The sequence below is a fragment of the Malania oleifera genome, chromosome 6 (genome assembly GCF_029873635.1).
Source record: "Malania oleifera isolate guangnan ecotype guangnan chromosome 6, ASM2987363v1, whole genome shotgun sequence".
NCBI classification, from domain to species: Eukaryota; Viridiplantae; Streptophyta; class Magnoliopsida; order Santalales; family Ximeniaceae; genus Malania; species Malania oleifera.
The window spans coordinates 8,212,173-8,234,681 of NC_080422.1; the positions used below are offsets into that span (position 1 = coordinate 8,212,173).

General features: G+C 35.0%; 1 pseudogene; it reads right to left on the bottom strand.

Moving 5' to 3' along the window:
- Positions 1 to 1,306: 1,306 nt before the first annotated feature.
- LOC131158449 (subtilisin-like protease SBT3.9) overlaps positions 1,307 to 22,509 on the bottom strand; it is a 70,976-nt pseudogene continuing 49,773 nt past the window's right edge.

Here is a 22,509-nt window from a genome sequence, read left to right on the forward strand (position 1 = left end):
TTAGTGAAAAAGTTTTAAAACCCAATTCACCCCCGTTCTTGGGATCACATCAATTCTAACAACTCGTGTACGAAAACAAATATGAGTTAAGAATTCAAGGACCTTTAGTTAATCAACCAATTTTGCCAAGGAGATGACTTTAAAAATTCCTATCGTCACTTAAATTTCCATGATATGATTTTGAAATATCCAATTTGGGGCACTTATGAACATGGCTAAGTCAATCAATTATAACACTATCATCCTTGGAACTTATGAACGGTCAATTAATGATGAACAACCATATCCCTTCAAAATTTGGACTAATTTGATTCAGGACCCTTGTATTATAATTAAAATGACGTGATAAAAATTAGATGTCCACAAAAATATTAGACACTTGAACACATAGTTCACTTTTATACAATTTTATTTCTTATATTTTTCAAATATTGAAAATGAATTCTACGGTGGAACTTGAAAATAGGGAAATGGAGTCCTTAGATTCTAGAGGTGAGAATAGCCTGTGCAATGGCTAGACTATTTAATATGAAGAGTTTGGAAAATTAAATAAACATGGAAGAGTCATGAGTCTTGATTGATTAAGTTTAAATGGAAATCATAGATTAATGAGGTCTCGTTCATTGGATGGGTGTGTAAGGGTTTCTAATATCCTCCTCCTGCATAATTGTTACTCTTGAACCCTACTATAATTAGAGACCAAGAAATTTGTAACAATTAGGTGATCTAATGATAGCCGGATAAATAACAAGTTAGTGGTGACTTAGTTAATTTTAAAACTCATAATTTCAATCTTACTTTCTTTGCCACTATTTGAGTCGAGGCGGTTCAATACAAATTTAATCTATGACATGTTGAAAATGACTTTTGTCTATCCTATATGAGAATTGTGAGCTTAGAGTTCTATAAAGTACATGATCCTATTCGATCCACTTCCATTCATTTAGAATTGCTACCAAAGTTAGAAGAACAAAGGTGCATGGCTACAAAAGATTTACTTATCACTTCTAACTTGCACTGCCACACCAATATACATATAGTATGTAAAATTAGGACAAATTTTGCCAATTGCACAATAAGTAATTTAGAAAATTATACGAGCTTAGAATGATAGATGATAAATATATAAGTCAAACAAAAGAAGAGATCCACCTTCGAGCGGAAAGACTCCCAAAGCAATAGATGAAACACAAGGCTAGGATATTTTAGCAGTGAACTAGCCAAAGCCATAAGAAAATAAAGGACCCCCAATAACTAGTAAAGATTATTTGATATAGAGATCATAGTTTATAACATATATTTTGTCTCATGTGTCTGAAGAAGAGTCATAGATTACTGATCGAACGATTAATGATATCCTCACGGAGTGGTAACCATCTACCCAGTACAAATTTCCAAATGAGAACTGCGCTTGAACATTTTTTCTTGAGCAAAGTGTCACCTCGTATTTGAGCTTATTTATTGTATGGTCAAATGAAAGAAATGGCGGCTGTACTACCACACTTATGCCTGGTGGAGCATCAAAGTATGCCGTGTAGAAAGATTTTACCGGCCCGACATTTGTGACTGTTCTTGATACAGTAACGCAATGCTTCAGCTCAGGAACAACAATAGACGGTAGATTAAGATTCAGAAGGAAGTTGGCGGTGTTTTGGCATTTGGCGTTAGATCCAGCGATCAGCTTGATTTCAGAATCATTGTAGCCGGAGGAACAGAGAAATTGGAGATAGTCCGAAGGTCCAGCGTCATATATAAGACCGGGATCATGGGCTTTGTTAAGATTCACAAATCCAGCTCCAAAGTCAAATGGATCAGCTTGTTTGGATGGTAATGATTCAGCAATCGCACTTTGACCATATATATCCGTCAAAAAGGCTGTGAGAGAGAGAGAGAAAGAGAGAGAGAGAGAGAGAGAATGAGTTGTATAATACATTTTGAATACAATCAACTAGTATATATCTTTTTAGGAAAAAAACAAATTCTACCAGTTGTCACAAGCGCAGACTTGATGGCAGCAGGGCTCCAAGTGGGATGAACTTCTTTTACGATAGCAACAATGCCTGATATATGGGGAGCTGCCGTGGATGTTCCTGACAAAATATTAAACTCTGATTTTGGGGGACTAATAGGAGACCACGCAGCCAAGATATTAACCCCAGGAGCAGCAATGTCAGGCTGAACAAAATAATGTTTGAATAAGTTAGTATCAATAATCGGAAAACATAATAAAACATTTATGGAAAAGCACTATTACCTTTAAGATGGTTGGATGAAAAGAAGAAGGCCCTCGAGAAGAGAAGTCTGCAACTTTTGGAGAAATTTGCTGTCCTAATTTTGTTATTGTAGGGCTAATCATAACCATAGGATTGCTATCACAGAGACAGAATCCATTAGAATAGGGTGTGGTGATAATTATCAAAGAGTTTTGCATTGCATGTTAGTAAGACAAAAGCAATGCAAAAGGTACTAACATGCAATGCAAAAGGTAGTGGAATTCTCAGTGAGAAAATAAATCCCTCGATATGATCTCTTTAGTCTTTATATTGAATAGCTTGTACTCCTAATTAATGCAAAGGAAGTTTATGATTTTTAGTCTTCTAGATTATATGCAAAATATTTATTGGGTGTATCAATGAGCACGAATTCCCAAGACCCTTTGCCCTATCAGTAAACCCAAAAAAAAAATAAAAATAAAAAATAAAAACATAAAATTTAAAAATTAATAATTAATTAATTAATTAATATAATAACACATTAATATAATATAATATAATAATAATAATGATAATATTAATAATATATGTATATACATATATGGGGACGAATTGCTATTGGCCAACTATTAAAAAAAAATAAAATTTAGTGTCGAGTATTAGGGGCGAATTTACAAATTTGTCACTATTGACCCACTACTAGTGACAGATTTGAGAACCGTCACTAATACTATCATTTATTTATAAAAAAATAAAAAAAATAGTTCAGAGTATTAGTGATGAATTTATAAATTCGTCACTATTGGCCAACCATTAGTGACGGATTTGAAAACTGTCACTAATACTGCCCTTTATTTAAAAAAAAAATAAAAAAAATTTAATTCAGAGTATTAGTGAGGACTTGTGCAATAAATTTGCTAGCACTATGCAAAATGAATTTGAGATGAGCATGATGGGTGAACTAAATTTCTTCCTAGGACTTCAAATCAAACAAGTAAAACATAGAATCTTTATAAATCTATCGAAGTTCATTAGATATCTACTCAAAAAGTTTAATATGGAGGATGGAAAAATACTAGGAACACCTATGAGCTCTTCACTTAAATTAGATAAAGATGGACAAGGTATACGAGTGGATGTCAAACTTTATCATGGAATGATTGGTAGCTTACTATATTTGACTGCCAGCAGACCTGATATAATGTTTAGCGCATATTTGTGCGCAAGATTTCAAGCAGCACCAAAAGAGTCACATTTGTTAGCTGTCAAACGAATACTTAGATGCCTGATAAGAACCGTGAAACTTGGATTATGGTATCCTAAGTATACATCTTTTGAGATTATTAGCTATTCAGATGCTGATTTTTTTTTTGTAGCAAAGTGGATTAAAAGAGAACGAGTCGTACATGTCATTTTTTAGGACATATGTTAGTCTCTTGGTTTTCCAAGAAGCAGAATTTAGTAGCTCTTTCCACAACTGAGGCAGAATACGTAGCAGTAGGAAGTTGTTGTGCTCAAACGCTATACATGAAGCAACAACTGACGGATTTTGGATTAAGTTATGAAACAATTCATATAAGATGTGACAATACGAGTGCAATAAATATCTCAAAAATTCCCATAGTACATTCATGAAATAATAATATAGAAATACGACATCACTTTCTTCGTGATCATGTGCAAAAAGAGGATGTAACACTTGATTTTGTCTGCATGGATTAACAATGGGTAAAACATATTCACGAAACCACTTGTAGAGGATAGGTTTATCCAAATTAGGCATGAATTAGGTCTGATACATAGTCGAGAGGTTGCCTAAAATTATATTAGATGACATAATTCAGGGGAAGCAATGTCACTTAATATTCAAAATTTTATTAAGACTTCCAATTTCAACTCATTTGTTCCCATTTGGTGTCACATTAGTTAACATTTGGTATTACACTCCCATAATGATGAGAGCATATTAACTTCCACATGTTAATCCTCACATAATCATTGAAGTTTAGTGACTTTGTTTGCTTATACATTTATATGACATTTATCACACTGTGTATGTTCACATTGAAATTTAAATTCAGCAACACAGTTGTCTGCACTAGCAAGGAGGAGAAGTAAATAAAAGTAATACAAGGAGACGTTTTTCATCGTACCATCCTTTCATAGATGCTAGTTGAATAAGTTCTAAACTTTAAGAGTAATAGGGGGAGAAGAATATAAGACTTATAGCAAAAAGGGAGAGAAGAATATTAGTTTATAGCAAAAATGTATGGCCAAGCTAATTGTATGATCATGGCTATATTATATTTTCATTTGCTGAATATTTGATGCATTATTTGAGGGGGGAGCCTTGTTAGGGGTAACTCATTTTATATTTTTACTCGTGTATTTGTCATCATTAAAAATGGGAGATTGTTGACTCTATGAGTCCAATCCTATTTTGATAGTGACAAATCACTTGATATTTGATCTGTGCATTGAGACTGTGAACAGGGTCAATATATAGCATGCACGGAAGGATAACAAATCATGGTAGCCATAACGATTAAAGCATACATATCTTAGCACAATCCATAGAACTAAAAGAGTATAAGAATGAAGATGCTATCAGAAAGTTCAAGATCATCATGGGAATGGGTATTTAGGACTTATGTATTCTCATACTTTCTTATGATTTAATTTGAGGCTCATTATATACCCTAGAATGACCTTAGGACTCATATATCTCATGAACATCATTAGGGCATATCTATGGACTTAGATATATTTTCAAAACTCTAGAAAATATTTTTATGAAAGGGCAAAGAAAGCAAAACAAATTTTTGAAATTAAAACAAAAAATTCAGGAAAGGTTCAGTTCAGAAGACCGAACTTAAGTTCTGTCGTCTGACGAATTACTTAGAAGACGGAAGATTAAGTTCAGTCGTCTGAAGAATTTATGGTGAAACACAGAACCTGACAGAAGCACCTCAGAAGACTGCACTCAGACTTCAGTCATCTGAACCCGACACTTTAGAAGACTGAAGCCCAACTTCAGTCGTCTGACCTTGTGTCTAGGTTAATTTTTCGAAGGTCAAAGGAACTTCGGTTGTCTGGGCTTTATCCCTCAATCCTTTGAACCTATGGGAAAGTTTAAAATTTTAATTTTTAATAAGAGAACACGCAAACTATTTTTTGATCCAACGGTTAAGATTGATTCTAATGGTAAGGTACCTATATATTCAACATCTAAACCCTAGTGCCCTAGACTTTTGGAATAGAATTGAGAGACTTGAACATATTGTTATACGATTGTCTGCATTCCAACTTATACTCATCAAGCTTGGGCAAATCAACTCAAAAAAACGAAGGGATTTCATATACACATCTTGATTTCTACTTGGTATTAAGGTTTGGTAAATCGAATTGTTATTTTCGAGAGGTTCTTTATCGCATAATTTATAATAGAATATTATTAGAGAGATTGATCTTGAGTGTTCATATACATATAGAGATTGTTTTGACAAAATCATTACTTGAGAAAGGTTTTACCAATAGTTAAATAGTTCTGATTCAAGTGTGTTTTTAGTTAAAGACTTCATATTTTTTATACTTCAAAACCATTCGATTAAATGTCCTTAGAAGTTAATAACTATATATATTATTGAAGTGTATTTTCTGAAAAATATTATATTAGTTTTTGATCTTTGGTAATTACACTATATATATATATATATATATATATATATATATATATATTAATTTGCATATTACAAAGATCATATTGTGATTGAAAATCTAGGAGAAAGCTTATTGATTTAGATCTTTACAATATTCAAGACAAACTTTTTAACAAGATCATATTTGATATTTGTGCATCTTGTCTTCAAAGTTATTACTCATACAAATATTTTTGGGAGAATTGATAAAAGAGAAATTTGGTGAAACATATTCATTCATTAACGATTGTATCTTTACATATATATTGAGCTTCAAGTTTGATCATATGATTATGTGTTAAGAATTTCAGTTATACTCACTAGCTTTATTAAAAGCAACATTGAGTGTTTTTGTAGAGTTGATATTCTATATTGTAATAACGGTTTGAGTTGTGAACCGGGTGAGGAGAAAGTTGTGCCTCTAGTAAGTAGCGGATGTAAGGGAAGCTCCATCCCAATTTAAGGAGCAGGGATTTTAGTTGAATCCTTGAGTGGATTGCTTAAGGCGAGGACGTAGGCCGAGTTAGCTGAACCTCGAAAAAACTGTGTTTGTCTTCTCTCTTCTTTTGCTCCTTTTAATTTTCACAACGCACTTCATTACTTACATTGCATGCGTGTTTGTTGAATAATCTCACACGAACTTGATAAGTAATTTGTTAAATATAGAAATAGGGACTGAGAGGTAAATAAGTTTTAAAGAATTTTAAATACCCAATTCACCCCCCTCTTGGGATTACACCTAAATCAACATTTGGTATCAGAGCGGGTTTACATAGAGGTAATTGTTCATTTGTAAAAAGATCACATGACACACATCGGTGTAACTCCATTCGGCGAGGGATACTCATCTACTAGACCACCAATTTTCTGTCTATTGAAAACGTAGAATGAGCATATACCTGTTAAATGTAGATTGGAAGGTATGAAAAATTGTTACTAAGGGAAATCATGTTCCCATGAAAGTAATTGATAAGGTAAATGTACCTAAAACTGAAGATGAGTATATAGAGGAAAACTCGAAATTGGTATAGATAAATACTACTGCGATGAACTTGCTTTTGTGTGCACTAGAAGTAAATAAATTTAATAGGGTAATGATAGGTAACTCTGTTAAAGAAATTTGAGAAAAATTAGAAGTTACATATGAATGTACTAAGAAAGTAAAAGATAGTACGATAGACATGCTCACCATTGAATATGAAGCATTTAAAATAACAAATGATGAATCTATTCAATCCATGTACACTAGATTCACATACATCACAAATTCTTTAAATGCGCTTAGAAAAACTTACCCTACTTATGAGTTGATCATGAAAATACTCAGGGGACTACCTCCAGTTTGGGAAGTGAAAGTTATGGCAATAGCAGAAGGGAGAAATCTCAAGGAGATGTTTGTTGACGAACTCGTTGGATCGCTCATCACTTATAAGCTTGCAATAAATGAGAGGAAAAGTGAGCAGAATAAGGCAAAGAAAATTACCGCGGTTAAGGCATCGTCAAACAACTCTAATGAAGGAAGTGATTCTGATACAAAAGATGATCTGGCCTTGCTAACAAAGAAGTTTGGTAAATTCTTGAAGAAGAATAAAAAGTTCAATAGAAAATTGTGGAACTCAAAATGAGGAAGAGGAGAGTCAAGTATGAAGAAAAAGAAGGAAGATCCACCAACTTGCTACAGTTACAGAGAGGTTGGACACATCAAGCCTGAGTGTCTCAAACTAATGAAAGCCTCCAAGAAAAAGAAAAAGGCACTAAAAGTCAGTTGAGATACGTACAACACAAGTAATTCAGAATCTGAATCCAGTGATGATGAGATTGCAAATCTGTGTCTAATGGCACATAATAACCTTGAGATATGCTTAAGATCATCCTTCTCAAAAGACAAATGGTATATGGATAGCGGATGTTTACGTCACATGACTGGGGATAAAGCAAAGTTCACATCCATCAAACCCAAGGATGGAGGACTTGTCACTTTTAAGGATAATGCTAAGGGAAGGATCACGGGTGTAGGTAAAGTTGGTAATGATTTATCACTAATTATAGATGATTTTTTACTGGTTGATGGTTTAAAGAACAACTTATTGAGTATAAGCCAATTGTGTGATAAAGGTTACAGAGTGTCTTTTGAACATAACAAGTGCATTATTGAACAAAAAACAGATAATAAGACACTATTCACTATTAAGCGTCATGAAAACGTATATACCACAAGTTTTGATAACTTAACCTCACAGAGTGTGAGATGTTTCTCTGCTATGAATGAAATTAGTTGGATTTGACAAAGGAGACTAGGACACGCTAACATGGACTTAATATCTAAACTAGTTAAGGAAGACTTAGTTAATGGATTCCTTAAGACAAAATTCGTCAAAAATAAAATTTGTGAGGCTTGTCAACTAGGAAAGCAAGCAAGAATGAGCTTTAAGAAGAAGAAAGAAATTTCCACTACTAGGCCACTGCAAATGCTACACTTAGATTTATTTGGTCCAAACCCAATTTAGAGTTTAGGAGGAAAATTATACGCATTTGTCATAGTCGAGGATTATTCAAGATATACATGGGTGCTATTCTTAGGTCACAAAGATGAAGCATGTGAACAATTCATAAACTTGTTCAAGAAAATTCAAAATGAAAAGGGATATACCATCACTAAAACTCGAAGTGATAAGGGGTAGAGAATTTAAAAATCAAGATGTGAAAGACTACTGCAATTCATTAGGAATAGCTCATAATTTTTCGGCTCCTAGAACACCACAATAGAATGGTGTAGTTGAAAGGAAAAATAGGACTATACAAGAAATGGCCAAAACTATGCTTTGTTGACCGTATAGGTCACAACCAGTTTTGATTATGACAAATACTCTTAGTACTCATGGTTATACTAAGAATTGCATGCAGGTTCACCTTGTGCGCGCTTCAAGGCTAAAAGAGATATCACAATGGCGTGAGGTGTTCGTGCCGAAGAATGAAGATCTATGTGTTGTATTTTGTATTCATTTGATTAGTTTTTCATTATGGGTTGTAATTTATTATGAACTGTGCATGTGTATGACTTATAATAATTTGCATCATAAATGGTAGGTAGGTATGTTCAAAACGACCTTAGGTACCTATACTAAGGACACAAAGTCCCCTACATCACTTATCTTATTTAGGGGATTCAAAATAAGGCTCAAATAAACTTAACAGGAAAAGCTGAGAGGGTTCGGGCGACCAAACCTTTGCCATTTAAAATGTCCCAGGCGACCGAACCAGTCAATATGTTGACTTGGTCTTCGGGCACACAAACCTTTTTGAACGTACCTTCCTCAGGCACTCGAAAGCATGTCAAGGCACTTTTCAACTACTCGAGCAACCAAAAGTTTACGTTCAAATGGAGGCTCGGGTGACCAAACTACCTGGTTTGGTTAACAAAACTATGAGTCAGGCACCCGAATTATCAAACATTTGCTATTGACTTTGGTTCAGCCGACCGACTCATCTTTCAGGCATTCGAACTGCTGAAAGTTGTATTTTTGACTGTATCTGTTCGGGCACCCAAATCTCGCGGGTTAAAATAATTTTTACTGAGTTTTTAGATGGGGTAATTGGGTTAATTTTCTTAATGACTTTTGAAACAATTTTAATTATACTCATTGTGTCCTCAACGGTCAAAAAATCCTCCTTACCCATATATACTCATTCATTTGTCTTAATTAGTAAAGATTAGCAAACTTGATTAGGGCAAAAATTCTCTCATCTTTCAAAACCCTTTATTAGCCAAATAATACTTCCAAACACTTACATACTCCTCATTCTTGATTTCTCCAAGCATTGTGAGTATTTTCCAAGGCTATTGTGTTTAATATCCATAGCTTAAACTCTCACTTGTATTATTGTTTGATTGATTTTTTGAGAGAGTTTATCATTAAGGTTCTTCCACCAATTTCATTTGAAAAATTTGGTGTGGAACAACATTGAGGGTTGTGGTTCTTGCATTGTTGTTGTAAGGTACCTAAACCTAAATTTTGTGTGCAAAAATCCTTCTCAAAAGCTAGTGCCTCAAACAACTCTTATGTTCTTTGAATATTAGAATACATTATTGAGTTTGTTTGTTTGAACTTGCTTAGCATATTCTGAAACCTTGATTTGATATTGTATTATTCATATAGTGTGTTTCAAATATTACTTGGGTTTACACTCTAGATTTGAGCTGAAATCTTATACGTGATTGAGTGTTTAAGCACACATTATAACACTGAGCATATTTACATATCCTTTGTGCTTGCATTATTGATTGAGCTATACTGGTGCACACATCTTCTTGTCTAGAAGCGAATTTCCATGTACAAACATTTTATATAGATTTGTTGTATTCCAGGCATGGGCCTGAAGGGGGAGACTAGCCCTGTATAATAGTTCCGGATTGGCTTAGACCTAGTTAGGAAAGTTAGGTGCGCCATCCTGTTAAGGTGTGTCGGTTGAGGTCAGCCTTTGAATTGATCTAGTTGTATTAGGTGCCGCTCCACTCATTTAAGTAAGCATTATAGTGGTAATCCTTATGCTTGTTAGCCAAGGTGGGGACGTAGGCAATTTGGTTGAACCTTGATAACATATCATGCGTGTTCTTTACATCTCCGCACTTTCTTTACTATACGTGTATGTTTATTTGTTAATCACATAGATTGACCCTAGGCTATGTTACACTATTATTAAAACCAATTCACCTAGGCGATAAACTTTAAATACCCAATTCACCCCCCCCCCCTCTCTTGGGGTTGCACCAAAGCTAACAATTGGTATCAGTGCCTCGTAACTTAGACTTAGACATCACTTAGTAAAAGATCATGATGGCTCGTGTTAGTGCATCCCCTTCATGTGAGGGAAGACTAGTCACTCACCCACCTGTATTCTTGTGTAATGATTATGCTATATGAAAATTCAGAATGACTGTGTATGTGAAAGCCTTAAATTGGAAATTTTGGAAAGTCATTGATCAGGGTGATTGTGTGCCAAAGAAATCTATTGGGTGTACTGATATTCCTAAATCTGAGTGTGAACTGAATAATCATGATAGGGACTCAGAACAGGTAAATTTTGATGCCATGAATACCCTACTGCATGCTTTAGATTCTAATGTTTTATGTGAGGTGATGGCTTGTTGTAGTGTTAAACAGATTTTGGATGAACTTGAACGGAGATATGGCGCGTCCACACCAAAGGAAGTTATCTCCCCGTGCAACTCAAGCTCCACTGATCTCGAGGGAGGTAACCTATGTTTTGTTGCTTTAACTGATAATGAGGTTATCTTGGTTCCTTATGCTTTTGTAGATAATTATGAAAATGATTCATGTGCTAAAATGAATGATGCATCTGATTATGAATCATATGATAGTAGTGATAGTGAAAGGATGCCATCTTTTGAGGAATTGCAAATTGAATACATGAGGACTCATAAGCTACTAGTAAAATCAAATAAGAAATACTCTGTGCTAAAAAACAAGTATGATGCATGCATTAAGGAATGTGACTCAAAAATTCTTGCTGAAAGAGAAAGTAATTTGAAAATTAAAAGACTGGAGAGCAAAAATGTATCATTAGAAAAGGAATTTGAGGGCTTGAAATCTAAAGCTTCTAATGATGATGAAAAGAAGTACTTGATTGCAGATCTGGAAAGTAAAGCAAACAACTTGTCTAAAGACTTTTGAAACTTCAGAATGCTTGCAAAGATTTAGAAAACTCAAAAACTCAAGATCTAGAGAAGAAAATAGAAAAACAATCTAAGATCATCTAGACATTCACTAGAGGTAAGGAAAACTTCGAAAAATTACTAAGTGCACAAAATATGACCTTAGATAAGGAAGGTATAGGTTATAATGGAATTGAGAATAGGAAAAGAAAAAACCTATACATGGGGTACTTTGTAAAAGAATCAAAATATTATGCTAGTACCTCTTCTGGACCATACATTCACACCACATGCATTTTATGTAAGAAGAAGGGGCACACAAAATTTGATTGCTTGTTGAATAGAAAAGGTGTGAAGCCCAAACAAGTATGGAAAATTAAGGAATCTCAAACACCTAACCCATCGAAAATAAAAGGAATAAAAATGGTATGGGTTGTTAAGAAAGAAAACCCCTTGAAAGTTAAAGAGGAACTTGCTTACGCAGGAATTACATGATCACATAGCTCTTCCTTAGTAAGTTAGGATTAAATGTACGAGGTAGCATTATCTAAGGGGTTAGGAAGTGACTTGAGGCTGTTAAATGTAAGATCTTTGTATACCCACCATTCAAAATATTGCAGACTAAGTATGTTGAAGAATCAAGCCAATCTGTGAGTTCAATTACAAAACCAACCTGGACTAAATGAATATACTTGTTGGTTAGAATATAAATCATTAGTTGTTTTAATAGAAAACCACTTTCAAATGGACACGACATGATTGCCTTGTGCTTAAAGTTCAAAATGCTTAACTCTTGCTTAAATATGAACATCCAACGTTAAGCATACTCTGTCCGTCGTACAAATTTAAGATTTTAGAAATTAAAGTCAAATCTTGTCCTAAACTCATCTTGAATTCCTATCAATGCCCCAAATCTTATAGAAGAACCATAGGGTCTCTATTGTTGAAAAACTGGTAAAATCAAAAAGGGTTAACCAAGCTCAGGTGATCAAACCCCTCAATACATTTGCACCTCGGTCAACCAAACTTGAAGTTTGACTAAGCAGTTGACCAGAATTCGAGCGGCTGAATCTTCATGTTCAAATCTTCTCGGGCTACCAAACTTCTTCGGGTCCCTGAACTTATTTTCGGGCAACCGAACTGAGAACTTTGGGCGACCGATTTAGATAGTTCAAACTTAATTCAGGAGGCCGAGCCTCAAAAATACAAAATGACACCTCAAATTTAGCTGACCAAACCTGTCTTCGGGCTGCCTAAATGACTTGGTGGGCTCTCGTAATTAAAGCTGTTCAGGTGACCGAACTCATGCTCAGGCGCCCGAACCGCGCTGATATATATGGTTCTTGGTGAAAAATAGTTCATTTTTTCCATATCCTTTGAAAGCTCTCTCTGTTTTTTTTTTTTTTACATCCAGCCCAGTTTTTTTTTTTCTTTAAGGATTGTCTCCATGGATGGGGAAAAGAGATGTGTTGTCATGGGTGTCCCAGTGGACCAATGGTTTCCCACACCCGATCGACGAATCAAATATGAGAAAATATTTCACCTCAAATACACCATTTTGGGAAAGATCCTTGATATCAAATTCATGCAAACTCACTTCAACAATGTTCTAGACATGTTTCGATATCAAGGTTGGTATGAGTTCATTGCCTTTCATCCCAGGGGGATGTACCTATTGTTCATCCAGCTCTTTTACACAAATATTGTGCAAGATGTGTAGGGCTACTACTCCAGAGTGCTCGATACGGATATCCATTTTGATGATGCCTACTTGGCAGAGACATTTAAGATCCAGCATGGCAACTTCATTTGTCTCGATTCTTCCTCCACCTGGATAGTCGAGTAGGACTTCACTGTGAGTACATTTGTTAATTTAGTAATGAAAAATCCTATGGCTGATTTGACCCACACTCCTAGCTATAGATCCTTGACTCTAGAGGCAAAGGTGGTACACCACCTAATTTCCTACAACATATTGCCTAAGTCAAGATCGAGGGACCACGTATCCTATTTGGATTACTTCGTGATGTGGTGTCCTTTCACCAGAAAAAAGCTAGACCTTCCTAGATTGATCCTACTAGGGATGTTCATAAAAACTATGGGAAAGAGGATCATTCTGCCCTACGGTGGGATTCTGTCTAGGATATTTGTTAGGGAAAGGCTAAATAGGTCACCACTGGCCACCATCAAGAAGATCCAGCCCTCCGATGTCTTCAACTCCACCACTTTGAAGTTGATGGGTTACGAGCTCATCGTCAACATGTGGTTGCCCACTACACACGAGAGAGAAACAGTAGCTCAGGAGGCCCCACAGGAGCTGCCTCATGTACCATCTAGTGCCAAGATCATGGCAGCTATCACCGATCTCTTTGCCTCATTTCAAGAGTTTTGTGTCTCCATGACCGAGCAGGTGTCTTATTCATAGGCTAGACTTGACTCCCTATACAGTGAGTTCATGTAGTTCCAATCTGAGGTATGACCTAACTTCCACATCCTTGGTGAGCGGCTGTGAGAGATGAATGATGAGGACATTAGGAGGACGACCAGATGGAGGTGAGTGGTAAGGAGGAGGATGATGATCATGATGATGGGGAGACCTAGGAATTCTTCATGAGGATCCATTTCATCGTGCTCCAGTTCTTTATTTGATCATCTGTTGTGTTTTATTCAGATACACTTTTATTTGGTCTGTATGTATTTTAAAACTGCTTCAATATTTGTTTCTTTTGATGATCACATTCACCACACACACGTAGATACTATGATATGGTGATTGTTCTTTTGATTATGATATATATATCTACAGTATTTTGTTTTGCATGTGTTTGTGCTCAAATGCCTATTCTGTTGAAATGCATGCTTAGCATAGAAAGCCTCCTGCATGGCGGATGCAGTTGATGAGAATTTCCTGCTGGTAGATTATAGGTTTTCGCATGCCTTACTCTTGAAATACTACTTGTTTGAGAATCGTTTCTATGTAGTTAAAATTTTAGGAAATGTTCTATTTATAGTTGGCATGCTACCGAATTTTCTGTAGACATTTGTCCAAATGATTGAAACGAGACTTGAATACATTGTGCACAAATATAATTTGACCTTGGACTTTAAGTATTTACACTTAGCTTATTTATTTTTAAATTCTAAATTCCTTGGAATTGGTTGTGCGTACATATTTGAAGTACTTATATATTGGTAGGTTATTATGGATTGATCATATTTTCACATAAATTGCTGCCGGATTTTTTCTTAAATTATTGCACACAACCATATATCATTTTCTAAATGCTAAACTTCTTAAAATTGAGTTGTTTCTAAAATAACATTTGAATTTTACTCAAGTTGATTTATTAGGAAAATGCATATTCTTAGGGGGAATCACTCAATATTAAAATCATTAGGCCCTAAGAAATAGAAATGTATTGTTCTTTCATTATATACATCATTTGGCAAATACATTAACTAGGTACTATCAATGTGCATGTCTTGACAACATCTATATTAGATATCATGCTCACTTCAAAATATCATGCTTTTGCAAATATTAGTATTTTTATTAGTTAGCATGATTATAGTTGGTAGGCTCACTATCAGAAAAGTATAACACTTGGTATCTTGCTGACACGTTTTCATTTACCATACCTAGTGGAAATTTGAGCTTGTTTTGGCAAACAAAAGATGATTATGATAAAATTTACGTGAAAATATTTTTTAAAAGATGAGTGAAAGCCAAATGAAAATTTCATCTTCATCCTTGCATAATCATCCGATGAGGGGGGGGGTATAGAACATCAAAATTATCAATTGGTATCATACGCTAAATATTTCTCCTACTTCCTTGATGAACATTCTGTTTGGATTACTTAATTGAAATTTGCTATATATTATGTATAGGAACTCAAAACAGTCACTTAGGTATAGGATTATGTTTGGGAATGCTCCTTTTCAAACGAAATGCTGCCGAATTTTTTACTCCTCCCAATATACCTTCTACATCTAAATGACGTTCCTTGCCTTCGCGCTTTATTTGCTTAACCCTTTTTGCTGTTGCCAAAAGGGGGAGAAGTGGCAAAAGTGGGGTAAGACTATGCTTAATTTTGCTTAATCTTTCACTCCATACTATAATTATTTTTATGCATAAAGTCTGGGGGAGCCTTTCTTGGCTAAACCCACTTTTGCATAAAGTATTTGTCATCATCAAAAAGGGGGAGATTGTTGACCGTATAGGTCACACCCAATTTTGATTATGAAAAATACTCTTAGTACTAATGGCTGTACTGAGAATTGCATGCAGGTTCACCTTGTGCGCACTTCAAGGATGAAAGAGATATCATGATGGCGTGAGGTGTTCGTGCCGAAGAATGAAGATCTATGTGTTGTATTTTGTATTCATTTGATTAGTTCTTCATTATGGGTTGTAATTTATTATGAATTGTGCATGTGTATGACTTGTAATAATTTGCATCATGCATGGTAGGTAGGTATATTTAAAACGACCTTAGATATCTACACTAAGGACACAAAGTCCCCTACAACACTTATCTTATTCAGGGGATTCAAAATAAGGCTCAAATGAACTTAATGAGAAAAGATGAGAGGGTTCGGGCAACCAAACCTTTGCCATTTAAAATGTCCCGGCCGACCGAACCAATCATTATGTTGACTTGGCCTTCGGGCACCCAAACCTTTTTGAACGTACCTTCCACGAGAACCCGAAAGCATGTCAGGGAACTTTTCAACTACTCGAGCGACCGAAAGTTTACGTTCAAATGGAGGCTCGGCTGACCGAACTGCCTGGTTTGGTTAATCGAACAATAATTAGGGCACCTGAATTATCAAACATTTGCTACTGACTTTGGTTCAGCCGACCGACTTATCTTTCAAGCATCCGAACTGCTAAAAGTTGTATTTTTGACTATGTGTGTTCGTGCACCCGAACCTCGCGGGTTAAAATAATTTTTACTGAGTTTTTAGATGGGGTAATTGGGTTAATTTTCTTAATGACTTTTGAAACAATTTTAATTATACTCATTGTGTCCCCAACGGTCAAAAAATCCTCTTTGCCCATATACACTCATTCATTTGTCTTAATTAGTAAAGATTAGAAAACTTAATTAGGGCAAAAATTCTCTCATCTTTCAAAACCCTTTATTAGCCAAATAATACTTCCAAACACTCACATACTCCTCATTCTTGATTTCTCCAAGCATTGTGAGTATTTTCCAAGGCTGTTGTGTTTAATATCCATAGCTTAAATTCTCACTTGTATTATTGTTTGATCGATTCTCTGAGAGAGTTTAGCATTAAAGTTCTTCCACCAATTTCATTTGAAAAATTTGGTGTGGAACAACCTTGAGGGTTGTGGTTCTTGCATTGTTGTTGTAAGGTACCTAAACCTAGATTTTGTGTTCAAAAATCCTTCTCAAAAGCTAGTGCCTCAAACAACTTTTATGTGCTTTGAATATTATAATACACTGTTGAGTTTGTTTGTTTGAACTTGCTTAGCATATTCTGAAAACCTGATCTGATATTGTATTATTCATATAGTGTGTTTCAAATATTGCTTGGGTTTGCACTCTAGATCTGAGCTAAAATCGTATACGTGATTGAGTGTTTAAGCACACATTATAACACTGAGCATATTTACATATCCTTTGTGCTTGCATTATTGATTGAGCTATACTGGTGCACACATCTGCTTGTCTAGAAGCGAATTTCCATGTACAAACATTTTAAACAGATTGGTTGTATTCCAGGCACGGGCCTGAAAAGGGAGACTAGCCCTGTAAAATAGTTCCGGATTGGCTTAGACCTGGTTAGGAAAGCTAGGTGCGCCATCCTGTTAAGGTGTGTCGGTTGAGGTCAGCCCTTTGAATTGATCTAGTTGTATTAGGTGTCGCTCCACCCATTTAAGTGAGCATTATAGTTCTAATCCTTGTGCTTGTTAGCCAAGGTGGGGATGTAGGCAATTTGGCCGAACCTCGATAACATTTCGTTCGTGTTCTTTACATTTCTGCACTTTCTTTACTGCCCGTGCTTGTTTATTTGTTAAACGCATAGATTGACCCTAGGCCGTGTTTCATATCGTTCATGTTCTTTACATTTCTGCACTTTCTTTACTGCATGTGTTTGTTTATTTGTTAAATGCATTGATTGACCCTAGGCTGTGTTACACTATTGTTAAAACTAGTACACCTAGGCGATAAAATTTAAATACCCAATTCCCCCCCCCCCCACCTCTTGGGGTTGCCCCAAAGCTGACATGCTTAACGACCATAAACTACCTAAGTATTTTTGGGCTGAGGCAGTAAATACCGCCTGCTATGTTCTAAATAGAATTTTGATTAGACCATCTTTGAATAAGACTCCATATGAATTATGGAATGGCCATAGACCAAACATATCATATTTTCATGTCTTTGGTTGTAAATGTTTTGTACTTAGAGACAACGAACATCTAGGAAAGTTTGATGTGAAATTAGATAAAGGTATCTTCCTAGGATATGCCTTAGATAGTAAAGCTTACAGAGTATATAACAAAGGAACATGAACTATTATAGAATCCATTCATGTAGTGTTCGATGAGTCAAATCCCTTCTCAAAAAGGACTTATGAAGATGAAATAAAGATAAGTAAGGAATTTGAAAACTTTCCATTAAAAATGTTTCAGAAAAGAAAAATGAAAATAAGGAACCATCAATTGAAACTAATCAAATTGAAAATTAGGTGAATGAACCACGTAGAGAATGGAAGTACATAAAGAATCATCCCGTTGATCAAATAATAGGTGACCCATTACGTGGAGTAGCCACTCGATCCTCACTTAGAAATATGATTAGTCATTTTGCCTTTCTATCTCAAGAAGAACCTAAGAATGTGACTGAAGCAATTGAGGATGAATCGTGGGTGTTGTCTATGCAAGAAGAGTTAAACCAGTTTCAGAGAAATAAAGTATGGACATTAGTTCCTAGACCCGAGAATAAGACAATTATTGGAACAAAATGGATATATAAGAACCAGAAAGATGAACATGAAATAGTTGTTAGAAATAAGGCATGACTAGTAGCTCATGGATATAACCAGGAAGAAGAAATAGATTTTGAGGAAACCTTTGCACCTGTAGCTAGGATGGAAGCCATTCGAATGCTTTTAGCCTATGCTACTTTTAAGGATTTCAAGTTATATCAAATGGATGTCAAAAGCGCATTTTTAAATGGCTACATAAGTGAAAAGGTATATGTAGAACAACCCCTAGGCTTTGAAAACCACAAGAATCCAAATCATGTTTATAAACTAATAAAAGCCTTGTACAATTTAAAGCAAGCTCCTAGTGCTTGGTACGAGAGACTAAGCGGCTTTCGACTAGATAATGGATTTAACAAAGGGAGGATAGACACAACTCTTTTCATAAAGTCTAAGAAAGATGACTTGCTCCTAGTTCAAGTATACGTAGATGACATCATATTTGGAGCCACAAATAAATACTTGTGCAATGAATTTGCTAGCACTATGCATAATGAATTTGAGATGAGCATGATGGATGAACTAAATTTCTTCCTAGGACTTTAGATATGACAAGCAAAACATGGAATCTTTATAAATCAATCGAAGTACATTAGAGATCTACTCAAAAATTTTAATATGGAAGATGGAAACATATTAGGAACACCTATGAGCTCTTCACTTAAATTACATAAAGATGGATAAGGTATACCAGTAGATGTCAAGTTTTATCATAGAATGATTGGTAGCTTACTATATATGACTGTCGGTAGATATGATATAATGTTAAACATATGTTTGTGCGCAAGATTTCAAGCCGCACTAAAAGAGTCACATTTGTTAGTTGTAAAACGAATACTTAGATACCTGATAGGAACCGTGGAACTTGGATTATGGTATCCTAAGTATATATCTTTTGAGATTATTAGCTATTTAGATGTTGATTTTTCTGGTAGCAAAGTGGATCGGAAGAGAACGAGTGGTACATGTCATTTCTTAGGACATGCATTAGTCTCTTGGTTTTCCAAGAAGTAGAATTCAGTAGCTTTATCCATAGCTGAGGTAGAATACGTAGCATCAAGAAGTTGTTGTGCTCAAATGCTATACATGAAGCAACAACTGACGGATTTTGGATTAAGCTATGAAACAATTCGTATAAGATGCGACAATACGAGTGCAATAAACATCTCAAAGAATCCCATATTATATTCACGAACTAAGCATATAGAAATATGACATCACTTTCTTCGTGATCATGTGCAAATAGGGGATGTAACACTTGATTTTGTCTGCATGGATGAACAATGGGCAGACATATTCATGAAACCACTTGCTGAGGATAGGTTTATCCAAATTAGGTGTGAATTAGGCCTGATGCATAGTCGAGAGGTTGCCTAGAATTATATTAGATGACATGATTCAGGGGGAGCAACGTCACTTAATATTCAAAATTTTATTAAAATTTCCAATTTTAGCTCATTTGTTCCCATTTGGTATAACATTAGTTAACATTTAGTATTACACTCCTATAATAATGAGAGCATATTAACTTCCACATGTTAATCCTCACATAATCATTGAAGTTTAATGACTTTGTTTGCTTATACATTTATATGACATTTATCACACTGTGTATGTTCACATTGAAATTTGAATTCAGCAACACAGATGTCTGCACTAGCAAGGGGGAGAAGTAAATAAAAGTAATACAGGGAGATGTGTTTCATCATACCATCCTTTTATAGATGCTAGTTGAATAAGTTCTAAACTTTAAGAGTAATAGGGGAGAAGAATATAAGACTTTGTCTACTCATTTTTTTGTAATACACCTTTTTGTTGATGTCAAATGGGGGAGAAAAATATTAGTTTATCGCAAAAAGGGAGAGAAGAATATCAGTTTATAACAAATATGTATGGCCAAGCTAATTGTATGATCATGGGCATATTTTCATTTGCTGAATATTTGATGCATTATTTGAGGGGGGAGCCTTGTTAGGTGTAACCCATTTTATATTTTTGCTCATGTATTTGTCATCATCAAAAAGGGGGAGATTGTTGACTCTACGAGTCCAATCCTATTTTGATAATGACAAATCACTTGGTATTTGATCTGTACATTGAGACTGTGAGCAGGAACAATATATAGCATGCACGGAAGGATAACAAGTCATGGAAGCCATAAAGATTAAAGCATACATATCTTGGCACAATCCATGGAACTAAAACAGTATAAAAATGAAGATGCAAGCGGCAAGTTCAAGATCATAGTGAGAATGGGTATTTAGGACTTATGTATTCACACACTTCATATGATTTAATTTGAGACTCGTCATATACCCTAGAATGACCTTAAGACTCATGCATCTCATAAACATCATTAGGAGATATCTATGGACTTAGATATATTTTCAAAACCTCAAAAAATATTTTTATAAAAGGGCAAAGAAGAAAGCAAAACAAATTTTTGAAATTAAAAAGAAAAATTCAGGTAAGGTTCAGTTCAGAAGACCAAAGTTCAAGTTTAGTCATCTGAAGATTGAACTTCAAAAGACCGAAGTTAAGTTTAGTTGTCTGAAGAATTTCTTCAGAAGATCGAAGATTATGTTCAATCGTTTGAAGAATTTATGGTGAAACACAGAACCTGACAAAAGCACCTCAAAAGATTGAACTCAGACTTCAGTCGTCTGAACCCAACACTTCAGAAGACTGAACCCCAACTTCAATCGTCTGACCCTATGTCCAGGTTAATGTTTTGAAGGTCTAAGGAACTTCAGTTGTCTAGGCTTTAACCCTCAGTCATCTATACCTACGGGAAAGTTTAAAAATTTAATTTTTAATAAGAGAACACGCGAACTATTTTTTGATCCAATGGTTAAGATTGATTCTAAGGGTAAGGTACCTATATATTCAACATCTAAACCTAGTGCCCTAGATTTTTGGAATAGAATTGAGAGACTTGAACATATTGTTATACGATTGCCTGCACTCCAACTTGTACTCATCAAGCTTGGGCAAATCAATATAGAAAAACGAAGGGATTTCATATACACATCTTGATTTCTATTTGGTATTAAGGTTTGGTAAATCCATTTGTTATTTTCAAGAGTTTCTTTATCTCATCATTTATTATTTAATATTATTAAAGAGATTGATCTTGAGTGTTCATATACATATAGAGATTGTTTTGACAAGATCATTACTTGAGAAAGGTTTTTCCTTTGGTTAAATAGTTCTGATTCAAGTGTCTTTAGTTAAAGATTTGATATTTTTGATACTTCAAAACCATTTGATTAAATATCCTTAGAAGTTCATAACTATATATACTATTGAGGGATGTATATATATGAATTTGCATATTACAAAGATCATATTGTGACCGAAAACTTGGGAGAAAACTTATTGATTTAGATCTTTATGATATTCAAGACAAAGTTTATAACAAGATCATATTTGATATTTGTGCATCTCGTCTTCAAAGCTATTACTCATACAAATATTTTGGGAGAATTGATATAAGAGAAATTTGGTGAAGCTTCATTAACGATTGTATCGTTACATACATATTGAGCTTCAAGTTTGATCATATGATTGTGTGTTAGGAATTTCAATTGTACTCGCTAGCTTTATTAGAGGCAACATTGAGTGTTTTTGCAGAGTTGATATTCTATATTGTAATCACGGTTTGGGTTGTGAACCGGGTGCGGAGGAAGTTATGCCTCTTGTATGCAGTGGATGTAAGGGAAGCTCTGTCCCAATTTAAGGAGCAAGAATTTTAGTGGAATCCTTGAGTGGGTTGCGCAAGGCGAGGATGTAGGCCGAGTTGGCTGAACCTCTTAAAAACTGTGTTTTCCTTCTCTTTTCCTTTACTCCTTTTAATTTCCGCAACGCACTTCATTACTTACATTGCATGCTTGTATGTTGAATA